The 18,792-nt window shown below is 50.4% G+C and overlaps 1 pseudogene; it reads left to right on the top strand.

Annotated features, from left to right (window-relative positions):
* The window catches only part of LOC132085617 (zinc finger protein 850-like), a 316,878-nt pseudogene extending 307,699 nt beyond the window's left edge, over positions 1-9,179 (top strand).
* The last annotated feature ends 9,613 nt before the right edge of the window (positions 9,180-18,792 follow it).

Below are 18,792 nucleotides of genomic sequence, written 5' to 3'. Positions count from 1 at the left end.
TTTCAGGCGAGGATCTGTGGGCAGGCGCAGGGGCTTGGCCCGCTGTGGAGCCCTGGCTGCTGCTGCGTTGCCTTCAGGGCAGGCTCAGGGGCGGCCTCCCATCCTCCTGCTGCGGGCGGGAAGTGCAAATCTCCGGGGCTTCAGAGCCCTTGAGGCCAGGCTGAGGGGTCCCCCCGTGTTGAGCTGTGCTGGCGGCTGTTTCTGGCCTCAGGGACACTTGGCATGGGCCCCTTGGCCACCAGTGGTGCTGCTTTGCACTCCTTGGGCAGGAGCCGATGTCCTGGCTGGGTGTTGGCAGCAGCAAAGTGCCAGGGCAGGCTCTGTGCCAGCCCAGCTTCCTGTGGAAGAATGTGCCTTGATATCTGCTCCAGTGGTTGCTGAAGCAGTGAGAATTGCTTTTGCCCCCCTGTTAGGTGCCATGGTGTCAGCAGAAGATATTGAAGCCTTCCTGCTCAGGGCATTTCAGTGCCAGGCTCTCACAAGCACCCACAGCTGTGTGGTTTGAGCTGAGGATGGGGCGGTGACCTGCGCTGTGTCTGATTCCCCTTCCTTCCCTCCCCTGGAACAGGGTGTTGCTTTTAGACACCACTTGTCCTGGTTGCTTCAGAGTACTTTGGAGAGGCTCCATATCTAATTTTCCCTATTTTCCTGGGGCTGCCCACACTTCTGGGCTCACTTCAGATAGGCCTCGTCAGACATTTGACACAGAGGTACAACAGAACTGGCCTCTGTATCCCTTTTTATTATATTAATTTGTGTTACGAGTTTAGCGATCAAATCCCTTCCCAGTAAATCATGGTAACAATTAGGAGCAAATCAAATTCACGCATTTCAATCCCAACTCCCGGATCTACTTACAGTGATTGAATAAAACCATACATCTTTCCCACTTATCCCCTCACTAATTAAACATATTTTTAGCATTTCCCCCCCTTAGGTCTAAGATTTAGAGTGGATTTAGAGACCCCTGTGTCCATCAGGAAATGCCTCCTCTCAATGCAGACCCACCCTGAATGTTCTCAAGGGCTGCAGTGTGGAGGGTCCCTGGTGTGATGGGAGCTGTGACAGCCCTGCCAATCCATGTCCATCAAGGGGTGGACTTGCTGGTCCTGAGGGTGCTGCAGTCTGTGCTTGCAGTGTCCTTGTGCCCTGCAGCTGGAGCCCTGGTTCCTTGCCAGGGGCTGTTTGGGTGGGCTCTCCCCTGCCGAGGAGGGCAATGCCTCTGCCAGGTGCTTGTGGCCGAGCCGTGCCCTGGGTGCTGGGGCCCCCTTGGGCCCTGGAGTTGATCCCTCAGGGGCTATGGGAAGTGTGCCATGGCCTTTGCCTTCAGCTTGGCCTTTTGCTGCTCCCTTCTTGCATTCACCTGCTGTGCCTTTGTGCCCAAGTGCTGCAGAGCCTTCTTGTGCCCATCCTGCAGCCCCCCTCAGTGCCTGTGGGTGCTTGTCTTGCTTTACAAGAGAGGTGTCTGCTTGGGAAGGCAGAGAAAGCCTCTCTTGGACTGGAGAATGCAAACCGCCTCCCTCTTAATGTTTAGAGTAGTGAAATGAAGGGGCTCCCAGGCAAAGATATGGGAATAGGAATACCAGTTCTTTACTAGTGTGTATAATAAAGCAAACAAACACCAACAGCTGCGGCACTGACAGCAAACAGAGCCCGGACCCAGTCCCGGCCTTTGGGCTGCGGCGCTTTGCCCTTGGGTGCAGTTCCGGGCACGGCCAGCAGGGGCGCTGGTGGCTCCTGCGGGGCGGGGCAGCGCATCCCTCCCATGGGAACCTCTCTGAAAGGAAACAGAGCAATCCCTTCATCTAACTCTTTCACTTCTTTACCTTCTCTAGCCATTCTCCCGTGTTTTGGGAAAGAATTTGGAGAGGGCTGCCTTTTAACTGAGTTCCTAGTGTTTCAATAAGGTGCTTCCTGTAGAGAGAGAGAGTTTCCCTGAACAGCCGGAGCTGTGGTTACCAAGGGGATGTAACTCAGAGCAGTATGGGGTCAGGGGAGGATATCCCGCCGAGGCTCGGTGGGAGTGTGGGCAGGGTCTGCTGCCGGAATCGCCAGAGGGGGATCTTCCTGTGGAGCCCGAGCCGGAGCGTGGGTAGCCCCCACATGGCTGATGGCGGCTGATCCGGCAGCTGCCGGCAGAGCAAAGGCAGGTGGGAGAGCCCGGTAGCAGCGGCGGTGCCCAGCGCAGGTGGCACGGGCAGGGCAGCCGGGGATGGGATGGCTGGGACCCCCCCTGGGTGGGGTGGGCACGGTGACCCCGGAGCAGGCGGCAGGACAGAGCAACCCCCATCTTCCCCAGCATGGGCGGCAGAGCGGCCGCGGGCCAGGCAGTGGGAGCAGGGCACACAAATTGAGCGACAGCGCCGGGGCAGGTGGAGCTGCCCTGGGCAGTGAGGCCGCACCTGGGATGGAAACCGGGGCAGGCGGAGCTGAGGCGGGCAGCGAGCCGGGACCCGGGACAGACGCCTCGGCCGCGAACTGAGGGGGCAAGACCTGCAGAGGATCCCACTCTCTGATTTTTCCTCTTGTTCCCTTCCCTTCCCTTTCATTTCCCTTCTTCTTTTCTTGTTTTTTCTAGGAGGTTTCTGATACTTGAAAGATTTTTATTCTTCTAAAATCTCCTAACATATGGCATATTCTCTTCTAGATTAAATGGGGTTTTTACAAATAAATCCAGAGCCTAGCAAATCTAAACTTCTGCTTCGATGCTTTGAAATGGTCAATGAGCTAACTCATGACGTCCTAATGTTGTTTTTCCCATCACCTTTTTATTTATCCTTTGGCAAATTAAGCATCTTTCAGTTACTTGTTTGCAAATCCAAAAATCCCAGTGCACCCGTAGTTCCTTAAAAAATGATCACATAAAGCTTGAGTTCCCCAGTGGTTTTTCTGATGCCTGTCTTCTAATATTTTCTTAGAAGCACATTTTATTAAGCAATTGTCTTCCATCATGAAGTTTCCATTTCCCTGATTTATCTTGTTCACTTCCTGTCTTGTTTAAGTCTTTTTTCTCGGCTTCTCTAAACTTTGGAATTTCCGGTTTTTCCTAATTTGGAGTTAATATTAACATAACTCTTTCAGCTCCATTTTCTGCTGCATCCTTAGCTTTGTGATCTGCCAAATTATTTCCTCTTCTTTCTGGGGTCTTTCCCTTTTGGAGTTCCCTAATATGTACTATAGCTATCTCTTTTAGGTAATTGTAATGCCTCTAAAACCTCTAAAGTTCCTCATGTACTAGTCCTTTTCTTCTTGAATTAAGTAATCTTTTTCCTTTCCAAATTTTTTAAAGGTATGTACTACTCTAAAGGCATACCTTGAATCAATATATATAGTTCCTTTATTTTGTGTTAAATATTCTAGTGCTCTTTTTAAAGTATATAATTCACAAGTTTGAGCTTACTAGTTTAAGGTTAATTTCCCTTTTTCCATAGTTTGCATGCTTTTCCCATCGACTACTGCATACCCTGTATTTTCTCCTTTTGCAAGGAGTTGTATCTCTATTTTTTTTCTTTTTTCCACCTGTATCCAACTTACAGGTTTTCTGTGTCATTTTTCAAGATCTTATCTATTCATCTTCTGCCTCTGTTTTTCACTTTCACTAACAACCTAAATACCACTTTTCTTTCAACTACACACATAAAAATAAAAATCTTTTTTCTCACACTACTTTCAGTACAATACACCTCCCTCCAAGGAGATATAGTGAAGCTTAAAATACAGAATCTACATTACCTATACTTTCATTCGTTTACATTCACTCACTTTTATTTCTCATTCCCTTCCACACATTCTTTCCCACCCTCAGGACACAGAGTGGATCACTGTTGACAGAGAATTGCGGGTCCCTGTGGCCCCCCCTCACCTTGGGGTGGCCTCTGGGTCTCAGTATCTCCGGGCCTCCTGGGAGGGCCCTGACTCTGCTGCCTCCGGTGCTGTTCACCTGTGAGGCTGATTTGTGTGTCACTCACACTCTTTAGCCACGGCCCCCTCACACGCCCTGGGGACAATGGCCTCTTTGCAGGTCACCTGTACCTTATGTCACAGCCCCCACACGCCCAGGAGAACAATGGCTTATTTGTGGGTCACACACTCCTCTTTCCACAGCCCCCCTTCCCACCCGCCCGGGAAGCGCTGACTTTGTGTGTGACTCACTCTCACACACAACAAGACAACAATAAGGTACCTTTTGTTATAAATGATCAAATCGAGAGCCAAACCTATAAGAAAATTTAGCAAAGATTTATTAATTTGTCTGTGTGACTGAAGTTCGGTCGTCAAAACCACCACAGCCAAGGGTCAGCGTCGAGCCCAGGTTCGGTGCTGGGTGAACACGGATCTGAGCTCCGAATGTCAGAGTCTCCCCCTGTTCACAAATGCTGCAGCAAGTTCTTTTACAATTTATTCTGCTCGAGGCAGAGATGACCAAATGTTCTTTGTGTCTCTTCCCATGCATAACTGTGTCTTTACCTGTGCAGAGATGGACAAAGACTCAGTCCAGGTGTCTGATGTTGTTAGTAGACTCCGGAGAAGTCAGCATTCACCAGCATCAGGGTGGGGCTGTGGATCATCTTGGTAGCTGTATAATTGTCGAGACAAAAATCACTCTTGGCTGGACCTGGTGACCCGGGGAAGCCAGCGATTATCGCCCTGGAAGCTTCTATTCTTTCATTGAAAACCCCGATGTTTATCTCAACCAAGTCCAGGAACTAGATGTATATGAATAAGACACTGCTCCTGCCAGGATGGTCAAAAGACATAATGTGGATTTTACAATATTTTATACATTAATAGCATGAATTATCTCTACCATATACTACACTTTCACATCACCTATTACAAGGTGTTTCTGGCCAGTCCCCATGCTCTTGGATATCCCTCAACCCAGCTGTGCTGCCCAACCCCAGATGCTCTTGAGCATATCCTCAATCTGGCAGAATTTTGCCCAACCGTGGATGCTCTTGGAATGTTAATTCCTCAACCCAGCAGGTTTTCATTCTGGATGCTCTTGGGCTCTCTTATCCCTCAAACCAACAGAATTTTTAGGAGCCCCTTTTGTCCCATTTCCTAGTGGATTTGGCTCGGAAACTCCTCTGCTCCCTTCCTCCGAGGGGTCCAGCCCCTCTCTGAGACCCAGTCCCAGTTACCCCGGGGGATTCTCTCACTCCTCTTATCACTCACTCTGTCTCTTTACTGGCTGCTTCCCTCGAGGAAAGTTGGAAACGCAGCGTGGGAGACTCCAGCACTGACTTGGCAGGTCTGGGACAAGCAGCCCTCGTCTCATTCACAGCCCAGAGCAGAGAATGAGGGGAGAAGGGAGCCCGGGAGCCCAAACAGCCCCGGCATCCCGAAATGGGGAGAGCGAAGCGGGGGGAGCTTTTGGCATTGGTGGGACTGCCAGCAGCCTGGGCAGGGCAGGCACTGAGGAGAAGGGGAACCCCCAATCCAAGTGTGACCCCCAACAGCTGGGACAGGGGGGAACCCCCTGAACGCCAGAGGGGAGGAACCAGGGACGGGGGACTCCTGGGAGGCTTTTTCAGGGCTGAATCTTGGGTGTTTGGGAGGTTTTTCTGGAGCCCAGATGGCCAGGGACTTGTAGAGATGGACTAGGGCAGAGCAACCTTCAAACTCAATGTGTGTTGGGGAAGATGAAACAGGAAAGCCTTATAAATACAATTGTCTGGCAAAAGATTTTGTGAACATAAAAAATATAAGGAAGATTGAAATGAAAGCAAGCTCTGAGATACCTCAGTTAGTGAACAACTGGAAAACAATGGTGTGGCCCAACTGAAGGTAATCCCCATTTTGATGAAACAATTCCCTCTGCTTGCAGACATGTAGTGAGAGTCCTATGTATTGGATAGGTGGGTCCTGTTGCTCTGGATGAGCTACAGCTGCGGGGTCCTTGGTTGGGCAGCAGCTGTAGCTCATGAAGGCAACTGGGATAAAAGGGGGTGGGTTGAGAGCCCAGAAGGAGCCCCTGTGAAGCCATGAGGAACTGCACAGCAGAGAGGAGCTGCATGGTAGAAAACCAGCCATGAAGGTATGGACTTTAGGAATATCATAACAAGAGTATGGGACTCTAGAAATATGAAATACAATAAGATAACAACAACAATTGGTGACCCCAACGTGATAGAGGTATGCAGCCTGAAGAGCTGTGGAAAATAAGGACAGCCTGAGAGCTGTACCAGCCTGAAGAGCTGTGGAGATGGATGTAGCAGCCTGAACAGCTGTGGAAAATAAGGACAGCTTGAGAGCTGTAGCAGCCTGAAGAGCTGTGGAAGAAAAGGCAGCCTAGAACTGCAGAAAGAACATAGCTATTGAATCTTAAGGAGCTGTGCTGGATTATGGCCCTTGAGTCAAGAAGCTGTGTGTGTTGTACATGAGCTTTGAGCCATGGGGGAATGTGTGTATTGTACTTGTGTGGTGTATGGGGCCTTTGAGTCTTGGGATAAAACATGTATTGTAAAGGAAATGAATATATTGTACTTGAATATCTATATTGTATTTGAATACATCTGTTAGTAATAGAAAAAAGGGGGAAATGTAGTGAGAGTCCTATGTATTGGATAAGTGGGTCCTAGTTGCTCTAAATGAGCCACAGCTGTAAAGTCCTTAGTTGGGCAGCAGCTGTGGCTTGCAAAGATAGCTGGGATAAAAGGGGGTGGGTCGAGAGCCCAGAAGGAGCCTCTGTGAAGCCATGAGGAACAGCACAGCAGAGAGGAGCTGTATGGTAGAAAACCAGCTAGAAGGTATGGACTTTAAGAATATCATAACAATATATGGGACTCCAGAAATACGAAATACAGTAAGATGACAACAACACAGACAGATCCAAGGGTCAGAGCAGAGCCCACTAGCTCAATAGAAGGGGTCCAAAGAGGAGTTTTTAGGGTTTAAAATGTAACACAGTATGGTGATGTAATGATTTTTACAGGTTGTATGTAAATGCTATAGGATTTGTATCTTGTACTAGATTGGTTAGTGAGAAACAATACAATAAATCTTCTTCAGTGTTGAATATTCTAACGCGAACCTTACTCTCTTATGCTCTTCCCCTCTTATTCTCTTACCCTCTCACCCTCTCTACCCCTCTCTTCTCTCGGGCCTGCTCCGAGCTGTGCCTGGCAGCTCCCAGCAGGGCCCTGCACCCAGGCCCTTTGCAAGAAACCACAAGTTTCATGACCTGGCTGCAGAGCTCTCTCGTCTCCGTCTGTCCCGACCGTCCTACCCCCGATGCCCCTACAAACGCGCTCATCCCTTGTTTTCCCCAAACCAGGATTTCCCATTGCCAAGGCCTGGGACGCTGCGAGGAAGAGGAAGATGCCCCGGGACACTGAGGCAGGTGAGGAGGAAGTCAGTGCCCCTTTCCCCTCTGTGCTGCTCCATCTCCCAGCCCAGCACAGCCCCGGCTGCAGCTCAGCCCTGGGGGGATCTCCTTGTCCTTGCCTGTGGCACGGAGGCAAATCCCATCTTGTCCTTGTCCTTCCTTCCCCAGAGCAGGAGCTGAGCATGGAGAGCAGGGAGGACAAATGCCCGCGGCAGAACCTGGTGGAAGAGGCCGTTTTGAGCGGCTCCACGGCGCAGGAAGCCAACGGGGAGGAAAAGCCCCGGAGATGCCACACGAGGAGGGGCTGCAAACGCAGCTGGCAGGGATCTGAGGGGGAAAGAGCCAGCCTGGGCCGGGAAGGCGGCCGGAGATGGAGCCAGAGCTCGGAGCTGGTGCTCCATGAGCAGCTCCATGATGGGGAGAAGCCCCACACGTGCGTGGAGTGTGGGAAGAGCTTCAGGTGGATCTCCAACCTGATCAGGCACCAGAGGATCCACACTGGGGAACGGCCCTACGAGTGTGGGGAGTGTGGGAAGAGCTTCAGCGTGAGCTCCAGCCTGATCAGCCACCAGAGGATCCACACTGGGGAGAAGCCCTACGAGTGTGGACAGTGTGGGAAGAGCTTCAGCGTGAGCTCCAGCCTGATCAGCCACCAGATGATCCACACTGGGGAACGGCCCTACGAGTGTGAGGAGTGTGGGAAGAGCTTCAGCGTGAGCTCCAGGCTGATCAGGCACCAGCGGATCCACACTGGAGAGAAGTCCTATGAGTGTTCCAAGTGTGGGAAGTGCTTCAGCTGGAGCTCCAGCCTGAACCAGCACCAGAGGATCCACACTGGGGAGCGGCCCTACGAGTGTGGGGAGTGTGGGAAGAGCTTCAGCCAGAGTTCCCACCTGATCAACCACCAGAGGACCCACACTGGAGAAAGGCCGTACAAGTGCTCCGAGTGTGGGATGTGCTTCAGCCAGAGCTCCGGCCTGATCACGCACCAGAGGACCCACACTGGGGAGAGGCCCCATGAGTGTTCCAAGTGTGGGAAGAGGTTTAAGACCAGCTCCATTCTCCTCCGGCACTACTGGATTCACAGAGAGGAGAGGCCCTTCCAATGCCCCGACTGCGGGAAGGGATTCAAGCACAACTCCACCCTCATTATCCACCGGCGCATCCACACTGGGGAGAGGCCCTACGAGTGTGATAAATGCAGGAAGAGGTTTCCAACCAGCTCCAGTGTCCTCCTGCACTATCGGATTCACACAGAGGAGAGGCCCTTCCGCTGTCCCGACTGTGGGAAGGGATTCAAGTACAACTGCAACCTCATCACCCACCGGCGCATCCACACTGGGGAGAGGCCCTACGAGTGTCCCCAGTGTGGGAAGAGCTTCTCCAGCAGCTCTAGCTTGACCCAACACCAACGGAGGCACCGGTAAGGGAAGCCCTGAGTGTGCCCCGAGTGCGGGCAGAGCTTCGTGCACTGCTCCAGCTCCATCCCCCACTGGAGAAGGCACTTTGGGCACAGCCCAGGTGAGCCACATTCCCTGTGATCCATGTTGAGAACATACCTGGCTGCTTCGCCTTTTAATTTCACCTTAATTTTTCTCTATTCTCCATCTCTTTGCACTGCAAAAGCCAAGAGGAATGGATCTGTCACCTCCAAACCACTCAAATCGCAGTGAAAACAGCTCAATCTTATCCCAAAAAGAGCTCAAACCCACCTCAAAAAACTCAATCCCATGCCAAACTCACTCAATTCCGCAACCACCAGGCTGAGATGAGGTTGGGAAATGATTTAGAGTCGTGGGGTCCCAATTAGAGTGGTGGGATGGAGATAGTGTGGGGCTGGGTGTGTGGGATGTATTTGACAGCAAATAAAACTCTGAGACTTACTGATTTCTCTCCCATTCATGTTCAGTCTGTTGCAGTTCTGTTTGCAGAGTGCCGCCTTCTCAGCTCATTGTCTTTGTGTCCCTTTTCTCTCCTACCTCTCTTCGCCTGCTCCGTTTCTCTCTCAGTGTCTCCCTGGACCATGGACCACCAGAGACCCTCCCCTGATTTAATGGACCCAGGCACCACCAGAGACCCTCCCTATATTTAATTGCCTCAGGGACCACCCAATACTCTCCCCTGATTTAATTGACCCCTGCCACCAAAGACCCTCCCCTGATTTAGTTGACCTTTCCCTGTTTTAATTCCCCTTCCCCTGATTTAATTGATCCCTGCCCTGATTTAATTGACCCTTGCCCTGATTTAGATGACCCCTCTGTCCCCACAGACCCTCCCCTGATTATTTATTATTTTATTTCCCAATTATTATTTCAATTCCCAGTCCCAGGAGCTGAAGTCCTGAAGGCTGGCAGGGAAATGTCTCTGTAGGATTTTGCTCCATTTCCCTTCAAGGGCAGGAACATCTTTTCCTGGCTGGAAGCTGGAATTCCAGACTTTTGGAATGTGTGCAGGGCAGTACGGACTGGGATCAAACATGGACTGGGATCAAATAGGGGTTGGGATCAAATATGGACTAGGATCAAACAGGGACTGGGATCAAATAGGGACTAAAATCAAATATGGACTGGGATAAACTGGACTGGGATCAAATCAGGGCTGTGATCAACTTTGGACTAGGATCAAATATGGACTAGGGTAAGGTATGGACAGGGATTAAATAGGGACTGGGATCAAATATGGATTGGGATCAAATGGACTGGGTTCCTACAGACTGGGATAAACTGGACTGAGATTATATAGATGTCACGGTTTGAGAGGAAGTTAGTTTTCTGGTATATGAAGTGGTCAGGCCAATAGGTGCTCACATTTGAATACTGGCACCTGGTTTGGCCACTGGGGACATTGGATTCGCCTCTGAGAACACAGGGGTTAAAAAGCAGAGCACGCCCGGGGGAAGCTCTCTTGGGTTCCAACGAGGGAAGCAGGTCGGGCCTCCCCTGCCCAGCTCCTGGCTGGTTTGGGGCTGGGTGAGGTAGGCCTGGCCCGAGGATGGAAGGGTGGAAGAGCCCCGAGAGGCATCGGGCAGCCACACCTCCCCTCCAGGAGACAGAGAGACAGAGAGAGACAGAGCGCCTGTGTCACCGTGAAATTTGATATCCTGTGCTGGCATCACAGCCCGGCTGGCGGAGAAGGGCGGGGGGATGCAGCGAGAAGGGGCCTGGCAGCTGTGGGAGCTTTGGGCGGGTAGAGCCCGAGCTTTTAACCCTTTTTTGGACAAGGAAAACTTTGCAGAACATTAACCTTTCCTAGAAGAGAGATAGGAGATGAAATGGAGGAAGGAAATGTGCAAGTGTGAAGGTCTGGGCAAGTGAAAGATGTCGGGAGAGTAGAGAAGAATCTTAGGTGGGAAGAGATGATGGAGTGGCCTTAGGTGGACTTTTCTTGTGTAGCCATGGACAGAACCATGTTTCCTGTGACACAGAGACTGCATCCAGGGGGAGGCAATGGCTCAGAGCCAAGAGGGTTCAGTGTTGGTACCCCTGGGCCCCAGGGGGTGAAATTTGGGGGGCACAGGTGTCCCAAAGGTGAGACTGTGCCCTTTTTGGAACGGGACAAAGCATCCTTAAAAGGACAACCCTAGAAGCAGCTCTGGTCCATGTGCAGTGGTGAGAGCACTGGGCATGGAAGGAAGATGTCACGATGGCAGATGTTCTGCAGGCGGTGCCACGAGTGAGGTGGAAACACACGAGGTTTCAACGGTGTTTCCTGGGGAAGCCTGTGGCACAAGAAGGACTCCTCTCCCCTTGATGAACTGAGAATTGATTACCTAAAGGGTGGTGATGGACCGAGAGTTGGTGATTTGTGGGATAGGTGTATTGGAAATTTGGTGGGAGGGGGAGGAAATGTTTTTGGAAAGTTTTCATTTTCCCTGTGTGTTTCTTGTTACTTAGAGTTGTAGTTTAGTTAATAAAGGTTTCTTTTCTTTATTTCTAAGTGGGGGCCTGCTTTGCTTATTCCTGGTCACATCTCACAGCAGACACCAGGGAGCATATATTTTATGGGGACACTGGCATTGTGCCAGCGTCAAACTGTGACACTTACGCTGCCAGTTGGCCTTTTTCCACCTCTCCAGCCATCCCCACAGAGCATTGGCTACCATCCATGAATCAGTGTAGAGGTAGAGCTTTGGCCATTTCTCTCCCTTAGCAATGTCCAGGGCCAGCTGAACGGCTTTGAGTTCTGTAAGTTGACTTGATCCACCTTCTCCTTCAGCAGCCTCTGCCACCTGTCATGTGGGGCTCCATACGACTGCTTTCCACTTCTGGTCCATCCCTGCGATGTGACAGGAACAGTCAGTGAAAAGAGCGTAGTGCGTTTCCTCTGGGGGCAGTTGGTTATAGGGAGGAGCCTCTTCAGCCTGTGTCGCTGGTTCTTGTTGCTCTTCATCAGTAAGACCAAAGTTCTCACCTTGCAGCCAGTTTGTAATTATCTCCAAAATCCCAGGGCGATTCAGGTTTCCAGTACGGGCACACTGTGGGATAAGAGCAATCCGTTTACTCCGTGTAGCATCAGTGGTGTGGTGGGGGGTGGGAACCTTTCCTTTGAACATCCACCCCAGCACCGGTAGTCGGGGTGCCAGGAGGAGTTGTGCTTCCGTGCCAATCACCTCTGAGGCAGCCTGGACTCCTTCACAGGCAGCCAAGATTTCCTTCTCTGTGGGAGTGTAGTTGGCTTCTCACCCTCTGTATCTTCGACTCCAAAATCCCAGTGGTCGGCCTCGAGTCTCCCCAGGCACCTTCTGCCAAAGGCTCCAGGACAAGCCATGGTTCCTGGCTGCAGAGTAGAGCACGTTCTTCACCTCTGGTCCTGTCCTGACTGGGCCAAGGGCAACTGCATGAGCAATCTCCTGCTTGATCTGGGGAATGGCTTGTTGCTGCTCAGGGCCCCAGTGGAACTCGTTCTTCTTGCAGGTGACCAGGTAAAGAGGGCTCATGATCTGACTGTACTCAGGAATGTGCATTCTCCAAAAGCCTGTGGCACCTAGGGAAGCTTGTGTTTCTTTCTTATTGGTGGGTGGAGACATTGCTGTGATCTTGTTGATTACGTCTGTAGGAATCTGATGCCGTCCATTAACAAGGCCTCTGATCAGCCTTATCATGAAGCAGAGCCTTGGTGCTCAGGATCTCAGTCCCTGAGGAGGGACCGGGTCCCGAAGCCAGCTCAGGCCAATGCTGCGGGGCTACCTTTCTAGCAAGCCTGGTGATATTCAGCTCTATAGCGATTAGCAGCTCTTAGGACCTCAGCTCTTTGCTTGCTGGGTAGTGGAGCCCCGGGCTTGAGGCAGCAGCAGACAGAGAGAGGAGAAGGAGAAGGCAGAAGGTGTTCCACAGAGAAGGCTTTATTCGGGGGTCCACAAAGGGTCTCAGCTCTTCTTCTTCTGAGCTAGTAGGGTACAGCATGCTACTTTTATAGGCTTGGCAATCGAAACTTGACCAATGGCAAGGGATTAGGGGGACCATAAAATGACCGATAGGTAAAGGCTACCATGGCATTGCCTCACATGGTTATAGAGACAGTTTATAGGGCAGATGTCCATGGAGTCAGGAAGCTTCCTTGCTGCTGTGTCAGCATTCCTTTTGGTAGATTCTCCATGGTGCTTTTGCTAAATGTATGGTGTTTACTACAGTCCATCTTGCCACTTCACTCTCAGGAACTGAATCTCACGAGCTGGTCCCTTTACCTTGACTTTTTAATGGCAAAACCAGCTCCCAGGAGGATTTGGATGATTTCCTTCCCTTTCTCAAACACTTCCGCAGCTGTGTTCCCCCACACAATGATGTAATCAATATACTGCAAATGTTCTGGAGCCTCACTCCTTTCCAGTGCAGCCTGGATCAGTCCATGGCAGATGGTGGGGCTGTGCTTCCACCCCTGGGACTGTCAGTTCCAGGTGTACTGCACTCCCCTCCATGTGAAAGCAAACTGAGGCCTGCATTCTGCTGCCAGAGGAATGGAGAAAAATGCATTGGCAATGTCTATAGTGGCAAAGCACTTTGCTGCCTTGGACTCCAGCTCATACTGGAGCTCTAATTTGTCTGGCACGGCAGCACTCAGTGGTGGAGTCACATCATTCAATGCACGGTAGTCCACAGTCAATCTCCATTCTCCTTCAGATTTTCGCACAGGCCAAATGGGGCTGTTGAAGGGTGAGTGGGTCTTCCTGACCACCCCTTGGCTCTCCAGCTCTTGGATCACTTTATGGATGGGGATCACAGCATCTCAAGTGGTTCTATACTGTCGTCGATGCACTATGGAAGTGGCAATTGGCGCCTGTTGGTCTTCTCCCTTCAGGAGTCCTACTGCACATGGGTTTTCTGACAGTTCAGGCAAGCTGTTCAACTGCTTGACATCTGAGTCCCTTTGGGTCTTTGAAATAGCCACTTCGGAGGAAGTCTATACCTAAAATGCATGTGGCTTCTGGACCAGTCACAATAGGGTGTTTCTTCCATTCATTTCCAGTCAGGCTCACATCAGCTTCCACCAAAGTAAAATCCTGTGATCCCCTGTCACACCAGCAATAGAAACAGACCCCGTCCCCACATGTAATCCTTCCATAAGCTACGAAGGTCCTTCAGGGAAAAGGACTCAATATTTGCATCTGATCTTGCACCTGCTGCTTTGACTCCTGATTTTATGTCAGGAGGCATTGAGGTTCCTTCTCCTTCATCATCATCATCCTCATCATCCACTGGTCAATTGGTCTTGTCCGTGCATTTTCCACTTCTAGTAGTGGCAACAACAGCCATTGGTTGAGGCTTATTTTCTGGTTTAGCTGCTGGCTTAAGCTCACTATCTGGTTTGGCCGCTGGCTTCGAGCCTGGGCTGTTGGCTGCAGCCTGAGTCACTGGGATAGCTGCTGATTTATCTCCCTGCCCCCCTGCCTCTGTCTGCTGCCCGACAGGATCTAGCAGTGAGCGATGAGCACAAGCCAGGGCCCAGCTCACTGCAATGACCTTCCTCTCCTTAGGCTCATCCTGGTACTTCTCTTTCAGATATTTCCCCACCTCAGCTGGGTTCTGAATTTGCTCATGGGGAAAATCCCAGACCATAGGGTCAGAGAATTCCTTCAGGATTTGGCCCATATCCTCCCATTTCCCACACCACTTAGGATTTTCCACACTGGGTCTACTCCTGAGTCAGGGGTCTCATCAGCCTGTCTAGAAATCTCAGCCCTCATCCTAGAGAAGCAGCAGGCTGTGTAGAGGAAGGTTACCAGACTCAATACCAGAAAGATGGTTTCTTTAACATTTAGCGGAAACTCAACATCCTTCAATAGTGATGCAACAGATTCATAGGAGAAGAAGGAAAGCAAAGGCTGAAATGCCTGATCCCCTGCTGCTCCTCCTCTAACAAACTGGATGCATAACCATAGCCATGAACCACTCATACCTGGAGCAGACCCCAGCATGTTTATAAACTTCTTGCAAATCATTGCCACCAAGCCCAGTAGGATAGCTATTCTGGTCATTGCCCCTCTGCTATAAAAACTACATATTAGGGACAATATAAAGCTATTTCTGGATAAGAAAATAAACCTAGGGACCACGGAGGTATTAAAATCTCAAAAAACCCTAGGGACCAGAAATGCATGCAAACCTTCACCCCAACAGACATCATGAATTCAAAAAGCATAGCTATTAACTGCTTTATACAAACACAGAGTAATGGCAACCAAAATGCACTCAAAACAGGGTTTTTCCACTCTCTCGAGCCCCACGTATTGGGCGCCAAATTTTGTCCTGGTTTAGGGTAAATTTGGTAGAGAATCTCCAAAGGGGCCCCTCCAGAAAGCAAACCCACACGGCCCCTCCCCCCAACCGGTTTGGGAAGGATTCCTCCGAGAGAAGGGGAAAGAACCTGTTTATTTAACAGGCACAGCACCCCCCAGCACACAGAATGAACAATACCGGATGACACTGCTCTGAAAAAGGTGACAAATTCAGAAAGTCTCTCTCGGGGTTGGTCGCTCTGTTCTCAGTCCCTCCGGCGCTGGGGCAGCTGCTGCAGCCACAAGGTGCAAACTCTCGGTGTTCTCCTGTCCCAGTCTGGAGCAGGTTCAAGAAGGTTGAAAAAAGGAAAGGAGAAACAGTCCAGGAAGGAATTTGGACTGTTTAGCTAAACTAGTTAATGAGCAGGAGCAAAAGCAAGCAGAAGTGAAGCAGAAGTAAGAGCCAGAGAGAGAGAGAGAGAGCAAAGCAAAAAGGCGAAAGCAGAACTGTGCACTGCCCCGTCTCAGTCCTTGATAAGAAAAACCCAAACAAAACTTTCACACTACAGAGACAGTCTTAAAGGCACAGAACATATGAATGGGGATACAAGCATCATAACGTCACCCTAGGACACACGGGTGTCCTGAACAGTATCATCTCATTGTTACCCTTTTGATGCTAATTCTGTTTGGTTTCATTGTATCAGTAGTCCTATTCATTATTAATTGGAGCATGGAACAGCTGACAAGATTGACGTCTATAGTTAATGCACACAACTTCGCTGATGTCCTCTACAATGTGGACATCCCCATGACATTTGACACAAGGCAATTATGAATCAAGCCTATGTGTTTTGGAATAATCCTTGATTTCCATTTATGATTTTGTGGAAATTACGTTCGATTTTTAGTGAATTGTTTTAGAAAATAATTTTTTAAAGTTAATGCTTGTATTAATATGTATTGATTGCTTTTGCTTTTGATTATTTGTGACTGGTTTTAACCATTTAAATATTGTTTTAAAAGTAATATTGTTTTAATTAATCAACCATTTGTGAAAATTGTTATGATAATCAATATTATGTTTGTTTATTGTTTCCCTTTCCCCCTCCTACCCCTATCCTTTTTTTTTCCTCTCTCACTCTTTTTCCTCTCTTTCTATCGTCCCTGTTTTTCTGGGTTATACTACCAATGTACGGCGAGTTCTGCAGACTCATCAATGATGCTCCAGAGTTCTGCTGATGAAGATCCCTCAAGACAATCGTGAGTCACGGGGTTGTGTGAGAGTCTGTCCAAATTTTCCCTCATCTGCCTCATGATCGTCATTGGGGGACCACTGAAGAGAAGAACCCCCTGTCTGAAATCTCTGGCTCCAAGGGAGAAAGTCATGTGCATGAGACCTGAGAGCGTTGCTAAGCCATTGTTCTCACAGGTGTTGTTTGCTGTGTGCTACACTGACCAATGAGAAGAAGAACGGGGCACCATGCCCTTTGTGCAACAACAGCCTTGGGAGCTGTCCCACCTCTTGGCCTGGCTGGACTTCTCCTGAGTTTCAGGTGGTCCCCCCACAGAAGACCCTCACCTGTTTCACAACCACCGTGACAGACAGACTGAGATGTAAGGAGCCTCTCCATCAAGGACTGAGACATGGAACCCCCATGTGAAAAGGCCCCTCTGCTCCTTCCAAGGACTGGGACTGAAACCCCCAGCCTGGGCAGGTGTGTGCAGGAGGCAAGCTGACCAAAGCGAGATGTTTGCCTGCAGGTTGTGACCGCTGGACCAAGAAGACAATGGCTCTCGCTTACTGCTGAGAGCATGGACTACCTGTTACATCTATTCCTTATTGTATCTGTATCCCCTCCCTTGCAATTGCCAATAGAGTTATCATAATAAAAACCTCTGAGTTAGCGAGAGACTTTGAGATCTCCCCGACATAACAGTGGATCCTCGACTGGACTGGACCAAAGGACATCGTCTCTACATTTGGTAGCTCTATCCCCTCTTTCTCTCTCTCTCTTTTGTCTCTCTCTTCCTCTCTCTTTTTCTCTCCCTTAATCCCTCTATCGCGTTTTGCTGTGGTCATTCAATAAAGGTGCATTTGTTTCGATTATCATTGCAAACCCCCTTGTACTGGGTCGGTTCTTTTTGCACCCTGAGATCAAATCCATGAACCATCACAAAACCCATCTGTGAGGACGGATCGTGACACCCCCCGAGGACCCCTCCCCAAATTCCCCCCCAAAGCCCCCCCAGCACCCCCAGACCTCACTAAAACCCCCTCAAGTTCCCACCAGACCCTCCCCAAATCCCCCCCAAACTTCCTCAAGACCCCTCCCCAAATTCCCCTCACGGCCCCTCCAGGACCCCTCACCTGTCCCTGCGCCTCCTCAGCAGCTCCCGGAGCCCCCCGTCCTCTCCCAGCGCCTCCCCCGCTCTCTCCAGCGCCTCCCGCAGGACCCGCCCGAGCCCGGGGCGGCTCCCGGGGGTCCCGGGGACGGGGACGGGGACGGGGGGGGGGGAGGGGGCGCCCGCTTCGTGCCCGGCCCAGGAATCAGGGGGCGCTGCTTCGTGCTTGGCTCTGATTGGCTGGAGCGGCGCGGGGAGGGCGGGAGTTGCGGAGGGGAGATGCCCAGTGATTGGTTGGTTTCGTAGAGGGTGTGGTGATTGACAGGAGATGGGCGGGGAGGCGAGCGGTGATTGGTTGGGTAGAGGCAAAGAAGGCGGGAGTTGGTGAGGGGAGGCGTGCGGTGATTGGTTGGATCGGGACACAGGGAGGCCGGTGTTCCTGAGGGGAGACACGCAGTGATTGGTTGGTTTGGGGCAGTACGTGCCGTGATTCGTTAATTTGATGAAGCGCAGTGATTGGATGGTTTGGGGCAGGGCACGCTGCTATTGGCTGGGAAAAGTCCGGGATTTTTAAGGGACATTCCAGTTTTTTTGGGGAAAAACTCTCAGATTTTTAAGGAAAAGTTCCCATTTTCTGCAGGAAAAACATTGCCAGATTTATTGACCCCACATGACCACAAATAACCCAAATAACCCCAAAACACTCAAAATAAACCCCAAATACCTGGGAAAAAACCCAAACAATACCTAAAAGTCCCCCAAATAACTCCAAACAAATCCAAACAACCCCAAAATAAAAAATAAACCCCCAAATTAAACCCAAAACCCACCAATTGATTCCAACTACACCTAAAAAACCCCATATACACCAACATTAACCCCAAGAACCTCAAATAATACCAAATAAGCCCAAATAAACCCAAATAAGCCCAAAGAAACCCAAATACTTCCAAATAAACCCAAATAATTCCAAATAACCCCCAAAAAACAGAAATAAACCAAGTAAAACCCAAGATAAATGCCAAATAGTCCATAAATAACCCCAAATAAACCCCAAACAAACCCTAAATAAACCCAAGTAAACCTCAGTTCCTCCCGTCCCCACCCCAAAACAGATCCCGACCAATCAGAACGCACAGCGCTGATGACGATCCAGTTGCTGGGCGCAAACTCAGAGCACTGGCCCCGCCCAGCGATTTTCAGCCAATCAGCGCCCGGCCCGACTCTGACTCATCACTTGTCAGGCACAGACCAAGGCCTCTCACTGCGGTAAATACTGAGTGACCGCGCGGGGTAATTTCCAGCCAATCAGAGCGTGTCTCGCTGATGACTCATCAGTTGCCAGGAGCAGAATTTGGGGAGGGGGGGGAAGGTGACCCTGGGGATGGGCTGGGGACCCCAAATT

Source organism: Ammospiza nelsoni, chromosome 31 (assembly GCF_027579445.1).
Source record: "Ammospiza nelsoni isolate bAmmNel1 chromosome 31, bAmmNel1.pri, whole genome shotgun sequence".
Lineage (NCBI taxonomy): Eukaryota > Metazoa > Chordata > Aves > Passeriformes > Passerellidae > Ammospiza > Ammospiza nelsoni.
This window is presented reverse-complemented; position numbering and strand designations above follow the sequence as displayed.